Raw genomic sequence first — 10,955 nt, forward strand, 5'->3', positions numbered from 1 at the left:
TATACTTTTAATTTGGGAGCGATTAAAAATAAATTTACACACAAAACAAAAACAAAAAAACAAAGTCGATATGAATCTTTTCTTGATTTTTCAAAAGCTTTTGAAATAGTCAGGAGATCAGCAATTTTTCATTAAAAAAAAAATGTTGATGTTAGTATATCACTAGTGATCAATTCAAGCATGAATAAGCGATTGAAAAGATTATTTCTAGCGCTAGAATAATGTTTGCATGCAAAACAGAAATTATACACATCTTTGTGTTTTCCATATGAACATAAAGGACTGTCTATAATATTTTGTTATATAAACTCTAGTACAGTTTACAGTAATGACTTAGCTTAATATGAATGATATTGGTATATCGCTTACCAAAGGAAAGGTTGGAAGATGAATTAATTGAGATGGCTTCTCTGACACTCACTTCAGACTTTGTCTGAAACAAAGTATATGTAATGGACCTTTAACTTTGAATTTTGATGGTCCGACTGATCCTGAGCAGGTGAACTAAAACACCCTTCCATTTACTTAAATGAATTCAGTTGACATGTATTATTTCCATTATAATCTTGATAAATCCTAAACTGTTTCAATTTCTATGTTTGTTTTATGCTATCCTTTTACCATTTCACGCAGGCAAGCTCTGTAGTTTCTTGTCCTATGACGACAAGAATCCCTCATTGGTTTGAATGTTTAATAAAATGTGTTGACAATGCGACCGTTGGGACGAGCGCAGTTTTCTATTAATGCATATCTATTCATTTTTAACTTTGATCTGCCATCTTCAAACGGCACACGACGTCGTATGTTATATGCATTTCCATAACAAGGTCTAAAAAGTGCTAATCATTTAAATATTAAATCTACTATCGATATAATGCAATTATCGATTAATTCAAGGTGAGTTTATTTTTCGGTGATATTTTGTTGTTACAGCGATAATTTAGCTAGCAGCGAGATGCGTTTTCTTTGCTATGTGGGTTTCGAGGTTATTGCAGAAAAAAAAAACATTTTGATCAATGTGCACAGTGCGAATTTCCTCCTCGCCTAGTCGTTGCTTTGGGAGATCGCACTCCAAGCGGTGCACCGCTCCTCTCGCTATAAAGCTATTTTTGTTGCAAATTCTCCAACATTCGCTCAATAGTCTTCTGAACTTTCTCCATCAAAACGCAAATAAAAGCAATGGGCCAAAGTTGTAATAAAATATTTTATAACTTTTAGAAGAAATAGCTTACTTTGTATTAAAAATAAAAAACATTTTTCATACCTTTACACTATTTTTGAATTCTTTGGGGTTCCCTTTTCTTTGAATTAGACCAGGCTTGGGGCGAATTACATTGTAAAGTAATGCATTACATTACCATTTCTTCAAGAATTTTGGCATTAAATCATCATTACCATTACTCTACTCAGTAATTTCTTAAAGTAATGCGTTACATTACCATTACTTTAGTAAAGTAATGCATTAACATTACCATTACTTTTGGGTTTTCTAAAAACAGAAATGCAAAACTTGTGCAACTATTTTCATAAACATACACTCCACCTCTTCAAAACTAAATTTGATGGATTTTAATTCAAATTTGATTTCAAGTACTTGTACTTATTACACTGTGAATAATTTATATATATATTTATTATTCATTTGAAGTTCAAACTTTTCAATTGCCAAAAATAATAAAAAAAAAACATGAACAATATGCACTTTTTGTTTAACTACTGAAGTCATAAAGCAATTTAACTTTTTGGGGCACTTTAACCCCTCCGCAAACTATCTAAATTAATAAGACATAGATTGTTTGGATCTAGGTCCTTATGAAAAAAATTAAATTCTTTGACAAACTTGTAAAAAGGGTTGGACAGATGTACATTTTGGTCTGCTGAAAGAATAATTCCTGTATTCTATTCCTTTTGCCATTTTGGTATGTACAATGGATTTGTTATGGTCAGCTCAATTTAAGCTAGACCAGCCCAATTAATGTTTCATAAACACAGTCAGGAGGAATGGACTGGTTTTTGGATCACTTCTCAAAACAATACATTGTTTTAATTGTTACATAACCCAAGAGGCATTGTGTGTTTTAATGATGTTCTATAAAAAGGTGACAATTATCACTTTATAGTGTACATTAATTAGTGTACCTCATACTTGAAAGATTTTTTAAAGGATTTTTTCAAAACTTTTTAAATATTCTTTTACATTAAATCTTATCTAAAATAAGTATGAAAATTCAAATCAGTTGTAACTGTACTTCCAACAAAGTATAAAGTATATATAAATAGATGCAAATATTTATTTAAATAGGGTAACTTTTTTCATTCATTTCTATCATTTACCAAAACTTTTTAATCTAAATAATAATTCCAAAGTCCTTTTTTATTTCTTTAAAAAAGGTATATACAAAATAATGCTTTGTAATGCTATGTAATGCCAGCATTATTCTTGATTTGAGAAAGCATTACATGTAATGCAATTTTTGGCATTACACATTACTAGCATTACTTCAAGCTAAAGTAATGGATTGTAATGCATTACCATTACATTTAGCATTACCCAAGCCTGGATTAGACAAATGTAATTCTGCAAACTTGGTAACGTTACTTACTTGTATATTCATGAAAATATTTTGAGACAATGCACTTTTCCAAAATTGATGGTAATAATAAATTAGTGCAATATTTTACTTTGAAATTTTTATATCTTGTGATTGGTCATCAACAAAATTATTTTGTTAAAATCACTCTCATTATACACACAAGTACTCTGAAGTTGATATAAAAAGGCTGCTGGAGTTCCTCATTGACAACATTTATGTAGTCTTTTGAGACCAAGTCTTCCATCAAACTGTTAGAATTGCAAAGGGCACTCATTGTACTCCCTTATTAGCTGACCTGTTTTTATATTCCAGTGGAGCAGAATTTATTCAAAAACTTCCACATGAGAAGAAAACTTTTGCTGTGGCTCTCATCCCCACATTCAGATATAAAGACGACGTTTAATTACCTCCATTCATACATCGATTCTATATATCCCAGTGAACTCGAAATAAAAAGCAAAACAGAATCTGACACATCTGTTTCACATTGGATGTTTAAACTGACTGTAGACGATAAGTGCAAACTAACAACTAAAACGTATGATAAACGAGATTTATTTAGCTTCTCCGTCCTCAACTTTCCTTATTTATGTTGGTAATATTCCGCTGTCACCTGCATATGGTGTTTACATCTCCCAGCTTATTCGAGACTCAAAAGCAGTCTCAATCAATATTAAAACTGAGGCAGGATACTGACAAATAAGCTGATGTTACAGGATTTCAATAACCTCGTTTAAAGTCATCTTTTTGCAATTTCTATGGTCGTTTATAAAGACCATGTTAGCAAATATAACCTATCATTATCGTATTTTTGTTTCAAACCAATTGTTACTTTATTTTTTAGGCCACCTGAGTCACTCAGGTGACTTATTGCTATCTGTTTTCGTTCGTCGTTCGTCGTCAATCGGTCGTAAACTTTTGAACATTTTAAGCTTCTTCTCTGGAACCACTGAACCAATTTCAACCATATTTGGCATATGGCATCTATGAGTGAAAGGGAGTAAAAATTTTGAAATTCATGGCCCCTGCCTCCCTGGGGCCTGAGGGGTGGGGCTAAAACCATCAAAATTAATGCAATCTTTAAATATCTTCTCCTTTACTCCTGGACATCAAGCAGTCAAACTGTTGGCAGGATTGTAATAAGCATTGAGCTCTCTACCAAAATAGTGAAATTCATAGCCCCAGGGTCAGGGGTTCTGGTCCTAGGATGGGGCTCTAATGATTATATAGTGAAAATGCATTAATTCTTTAAAAAATCTTCTTCTTTGCTCCTGGGTATTCAGCCGATGAACTAAGTACATAGTTATGATGAAGAAGAGTGCCTCTTCCAAAATGTGAATTTCATGGCCCCTGGGTCAGGGGTTCAGGTGTTAGGGCGGGGCTCTAATGATTATATAGTGAAAATGCATTAATTCTTTAAAAATCTTCTCCTCTGCTCCTGGGTATTAAGCCGATGACCTAAGTACACAGTTATGATGAGAAAGAGTGCTTCTTCCAAAATTGTGAATTTCATGGTCCCAGGGTCAGGGGTTCTGGTGTTAGGGCGGGGCTCTACTGATTATATAGTGAAAATGCATTAATTCTTTGAAAATCTTCTTCTCTGCTCCTGGGTATCAAATAAAGTAACTAGGTACATAGTTATGATGAGCAAGAGTGCCTCTTTCAAAATTGTGAACTTCTTGGCCCCAGGGTCAGGGGTTCAGGTGTTAGGGCGGGGCTCTATTGATTATGTATAGTGAAAATGCATTAATTCTTTGAAAATCTTCTTCTCTGCTCCTGGATATTAAATAAAGTAACTAAGTAAATAGTTATGATGAGCAAGAGTGCCTCTTCCAAAATTGTATATTTCATGGCCCCAGAGTCAGGGGTTCTGGTGTTAGGGCAGGGCTTTATTGATTGTATAGTGAAAATGCATTAATTCTTTGAAAATCTTCTTCTCTGCTCCTGGATATTAAATAAAGTAACTAAATAATAGTTATGATGAGCAAGAGTGCCTCTTCCAAAATTGTGAATTTCATGGCCCCAGGGTCAGGGGTTCAGGTGTTAGGGCGGGGCTCTATTGACTATATAGTGAAAATGCATTAATTCTTTGAAAATCTTCTTCTCTGCTCCTGGATATTAAATAAACTAACTAAGAATATAGATATGATGAGCATGGCTGCCTTTTCAGAAATTGTGAATTTCATGGCCCCTGGGTCAGGGGTTCAGGTGTTAGGTGGGGCTCTATTGATGATATCGTAAAATTGCATTAATTCTTTGAAAATCTTCTTCTCTGCTCCTGGGTATTAAATAAGCTAATTTAGTGCATAGCTATGATGAGCATGGTTGCCTCTTTCAAAATTGTGAATTCCATGGTCCCTGGGTCAGGGGTTCTGGTGTTAGGGTGGGGCTCAATTGATGTGTATAGTGAAAATGCATTCTTTCTTTGAAAATCTTCTTCTCTGCTCCTGGATATTAAATTAACTTAGCACATAGTTATGATGAATATGGCTGCCTCCTCAGAAATTGTGAATTTCGTGGCCCCTGGGTGAAGGGTTTTTGTGATAGGGTGGGGCTCTATTGATTATATAGGGAAAATGCATTAATTCTTTCATAATCTTCTTCTCTGTTCCTGGGTATTATTCAAGCAAAGGAAGTGCATGGTTGTGATAAGGAAGAATGCCTCTTCCAAAATTGTGAAATTCATGGCTCCTGGGTCAGGGGTTCAGGTGAAGGGGGGGGGGCTCTATTGATTATATAGTGAAAATGCAAAATTTCTTTCAAAATATTTTTCTACTGCTGGTAATAAAGCAAAGAAACAAGTGTATAGTTATGATGAGCAAGGTGCTTCTTCCAGAATTTTGAGTTTATGACCCCTGGGTAAGATGTTCTGGTGTAGGGGGGGGGGCTTTATTTATTTAATAATATAGTGCAAATGCATTTCTTTGAAAATCTTCTATGCTTCTGGGCATATTCGAGGCAAACAGAGTAAAATTTTAATATGCAAGGGTATTTTCACAAGAATTTTGAACACCTGGATTATTTAGTCAAGTGTTCTGGTCCTGGTCAGGGCTCTATGAACTTGTATTCTGCTCAGCAAAGTTATTCCCCTTTGACATTTACCTTTAATAATTAATCAGTGTAAATAATGTATTTGAAAGGTTAATAGAATAAGAGAATTATGCAAGAATATTTATTGTATAATGCAAAAAGTACTTTCATAGTTTTAATGATCAGGTAGACTTGGAAATAATGGATGAATAAAAGAGAGGCAAAATAACTTATCTTTTTAAATTTTCTTCAAAGGCCAAGAGAGACCAATGTGAGAAGTAATAATATGGGGTTAAAAATTGACATTTTGTTAATAGTCTGCATGGTAATTGTGATAAATGGGGGACAGATAGATTCTATACCAATTATTTTGTTGATGCTTATCATACTTTTTTCTTGTTTTTGGGCAACAATTAAAGCTTCATTTATCAGTTTATGGATCCTCTAAATTGTTGTATTGTACTCAGGTGACCGTTAAGGTCCTTGGGCTTCTTGTTTATACTAAATTTTTCTACGGAATTTTCTCTTTACCTGATCAATACATAGGGTTCACGGCAGGTGTGACCGGTCGTCAGGGGTTACTAACTCATCCTAGGCACCTGATCCGACCTCTGGACTTTCCGATGGTACGTGTTTTATGTCCTTTATACAGATTTGTATTGTTTACAGATTTTTTAAAGTCGATCACTGTTCGTTACCTTCACCTTTCGCATAGTAAATGCAATGAAAGAAATAGTTATTTAATACATTTTATGTATGAAACATTTCACAAAACTGTCCGTGCGAAGAAAACAAGGTAAATCCTAGCGTCATCTGCAAGCAAATGATTAAGAATTGTCGAATATTTTGTTGAATCAGCTGTGTTAAGGCCACAACCAAACAAAACAAAGTGCTCAACAATAACAGATGCCTTCAAATATAATCTTTCACCTATGTAGTATACACTAGACAAAATTGCTAACGCACCACTTGTTATTCTTATTTGTGAATTGAACATTTGCCCGATCGGTTATAGTATATTATATATGCCATCTTTTCCAAAACAGTGGGATTGACAAATGTCACGGTAACATGACAAGACCCTCAAATAACTTCTTGCCCGAAAACCAATTTCCGACGTGCACTGTGCACCGTTTTTGCCCAGATATGAAGTTAACGATGGCCAAAGGTGGTCCGTGAGGTTGCCACAAAAGCAGTGTCCCAGTTAAAAATCTAATAACATGCAGCTATTGACTAGCATATCGCCTAGTATTCATCCAGTGCCTTGGTGTCCATACCAAATTCACCCAACTTCCGGTTGACCCAATTTTGTGGTACAATTTTCAAATTATCGTGTGATGCTTACTTAATACCTTAGCTATCTATAGTAAACATTTTTATGTCAATTTCTCATTAGAGGAATTCGTGATCTTTGAGTTATTTTCATTTTTTACAAATTTCTCCAAAGGAACCCCCTGCAGCCACCATACTGTTTGCTTTAGCACGCTCTTCTAGGGTCAAACGCCTCATGCAGTGTAACTTTTCCCCTGAGTTTTTAATTAGTACAACAATAAGTACAACACAAACACAAAGAAAAAATAGAAATTTATTCTTTCAAAAAGTATGGACACGATTTTAATTTTTTTTTTATGAAATGGTTACGCTTTGGTAAACATTGTGGTTATCTATCAGTAAAGACATTTAAATGTCTCATTTTTGGACGGAGGCTCTAAGAGCCTCGCGTCCTTTACTATCGCAAATCTGCGACGGATGGGAATTTGTGATCGACATCCAGCGGCAAATCTTTGAAAGGCACGGCCTAATTGACGACGTACACGTAACTGAAACCTACAGGAGACCTATAAAAACGTGGGTTAGATACAGCAAAACGGTGTGATATTCTGATTAAATATGTCTTAAATATTTTAAATATACAAAATGTTTTATGAAGAGAAACTCTAAAATGTATCTTTGAACTCGGTATGGGAAACTAATTTCTTCTTTCAGACGAACCCTGCGCAAGAACAATAACTGGTTAAATTGTAAACAATAACACATGGTTCACATTATTGTGGAGTGTGTTTTGAAAATAGGAATTCACAAATTTAAATAAATCCAGATTATTTTTAATGAGTTTTAATCATGTTAATAATAAAGAAATAAGATGGATTATTTATTTTGATGATATTAAACATATAAATCTTTTAACAGACCAGTTTGACATACGAGAATGGTTATTATATCATCTGGCTCAGTGAGAATCAGCATGAGATCGTATATTTTAAGCGGGTCGTAAACAGAGTAATAAAGCAACACCAATTTTTTTAAAATCTTTTTTTTAGTAAGCATTTTCTATTATTTTATTGGGAGCTAAACTGATTTTGCTAACATGATCAAGACAGTATTGTTTTCAGCTATTCATCTCTGATAATTAATATTTCAGATATATAGAATTATATACTGACCTTATGAAGTACATCTAATTAATATATAATTTTATAATGCTGAACTCTATCGAGAACATATTTGATTGCTAGTTACAGCATATATGTTTAATAGAATATTTTTTTATTCTTAGCAGATTCAGCCGAATCACTTTATTTCGTTGATTCACACATCCAGTGTAATTTTGATATTTTTATTTCTATGGTACAATTAGAAGGTATGAACAATACTTTTTGAAATGAGCCTTATTTCAACATTTACTTTCGATGAACGCAGTGTAAGAAATTCACACAATCCCTTAAACAAAACTCATCAGATTATCAGGAAAATCTTACGATCACGATAAGCTGTCATAGTATACTTGACAATATTTAGATAAATGTATAGGTATCCGTAACTTTAAATAACAATTTTGTCGTGCTGTGGGGAAACTTCAACAGACTTTCGTAAACTCTTTTTTAGCAATCAGGGGGTCGTAACATAAAGGGTACTTAAGTCTAAGACCATGCTTAAGTAGGACCTAAGTATATACAGTCTTAAACTTAAGACCGTAACTAGAAGCGTGCTAAGATTTGACAATCATAGAAAAACTTAGGCAGCCGGTAGAGGTGACTTAAGTATGTCTTAACTTTCTTAAACACATATTTAGAACAATTTAAGGTTGGCTCAATATTATGCATTAAAAAATAATTTTCTCTATTTGATATACTGGTATAAGAATTTTAGTTTTTCATCGGGGTGGGGGGGGGTGGGGGTGGGGGGGGGGTAGGGGTGGGGGGGGGGGGTTATACATCACTTGTATTCCAATATCATTCTCTAAATGACATACAAGTAAATGCAAAATATTCGTTTGAAATATAAGTGAGACCTAGGTTATAAACACTAATCATTATAAGTAAATTGTAAACAGTAATCCTGGATTTGTTTGTTCACTGTGAAAAAATGAGATGAAATGATTTTAAAAACTGTAGATGAAGTACAGGATGATGAGTAGAAAACTAATAAAGATTTTCTGTAAATTAGATTGAAAGTAGAGCGCAACAAGCGAGGATTCAGACAGGGTTCACTACTGTTAACGAGAGAGAGAGAGAGAGTTGTTGATAAGTTGAAGATATACGAAAAACTGTTTTCTGAAAACAAATCTTTTCCAACCTTCATTAAATTGTAAATAAGTATATCATAAAACGTCTGCAGTATCTGATTGCTGATATGGGAAGGGGGAAAAAATCAAAATGCCCCCTCCCTTTTTTTTTTTTTTTTTTTTTTTTTTTTTACTTTTTAATTAAGAGTTTCAATTTCAAGTGCGTAGACGTTCGGTTATCGTGCCATGTCTGCGAGAATGACAATCTGAAAGCAAGTGAACATTTGTCAAACGGAAGAATAACACCAAACGGTAAACTGAAAACATCGCAGTCTCCAGTGATACACAATATTCACGCATTTACAATGAACCACTAGTGCCACTTTGTTGTTTTCAAATATTCAGAATTATTTAAACAGAATTAACTTTAATTAAATAAATTAAGTATGGTCATTAGTATGTTTTAGGTGCAATCTTAAGACCTGCCTAAGTACTACTTAAGTATGTCTTAAACCGTAACATAAAACGGACTTAGCTAGGTCTTAGCTAAGTCAAACTTATGCTCAAAATATTTTTTATGAATCATCCTAGTTTTTCAATTTATTTATATATGTGTTTGTAAATATGATTTAGTTACGTTTTTTATCACATGTAAATTAAAGTTGACGTCCTTACCTATCGGTTTTAGCTAGGTTAGATTAGATTTCGTGATTAATAAAATTAACTCTGTTTAAATAATTCTGAGTATTTGAAAACAAATATTGCACGCTTACAAAGTGGCACTAGTGGTTCATTGTAAATGCGTGAATATTGTTTATCACTCGAGACTGCGATGTTTTCAGTTTACCGTTTGTTGTTATTCTTTCGTTTGACAAATGTTCAATTGCTTTCAAATTGTCTTTCTGGCAGACATGGCACGATAACCTAGCGTATGTACTTGAAATTGAAACTCTTAATAAAAAAGTAAAATAAAATAGAGATATTTGAATTTTGTTCCTCCCATATCAGCAAGCAGACACTGCAGGCGTTTTATGATATACTTATTTACAATTTAATGAAGGATTGAAAAGATTTGTTTTCAGAAAACAATTTTTCGTATATCTCCAACTTACATGTAACAACAACTCTCTCTCTCTCCCTCTCTCTCTCTCTCTCTCTCTCTCTCTCGTACGTTAACGGTAGTAAACCCTGTCTGAATCCTTGCTTGTTGCGTTCTACATGCATTCAATCTAATTTACAGAAAATCTTTATTAGTTTTCTAGTCATCATCCTTTAATTCATCTACAACTTTTAAAATCATTTTATCTAATATTTTCACAGTAAACAAACAAATCCATGATTACTGTATACAATTTACTTATAATGATTAGTGTTGATAACCTGGGTCCCACTAATATTCCAAACGTATCCCAAAAATAATATTTTGCATTTACATGTATGTCATTAAATTTTCGAGAGTGATATTGGAATAAAAGTGTTGAATCCCCCCCCCCCCCCCCGACGAAAAACTAAAATTCTTATACTATACTATATTAAATAGAGAAAATTATTTTATAATGCATAATATAACTAGAAGAATGTTTAAACATAGTAAGTCAACCTTAAATAGTACTAAATATAATTATGTTTAAGAAAGTTAAGACAGACTTAAGTCACCTCTATAGGCCGCCTAAGTTTTGCTAAGATTGTCAAATCTTAGCATGTTTCTAGTTATGCTTCTAGTTATCATGCGGAATTAATGTGAATCACCTATTATTCTCAACAATCTGTATTTGCAATTCACCGTTTTTTAAAATAAATTGTATTATTCATACCTCCGTCCTTCA

Source organism: Saccostrea echinata, unplaced genomic scaffold (genome assembly GCF_033153115.1).
Source record: "Saccostrea echinata isolate AGI-Se365-2 ecotype Australia unplaced genomic scaffold, CSIRO_AGI_Sech_v1 ptg000012l, whole genome shotgun sequence".
In the NCBI taxonomy this organism is placed as follows: Eukaryota; Metazoa; Mollusca; class Bivalvia; order Ostreida; family Ostreidae; genus Saccostrea; species Saccostrea echinata.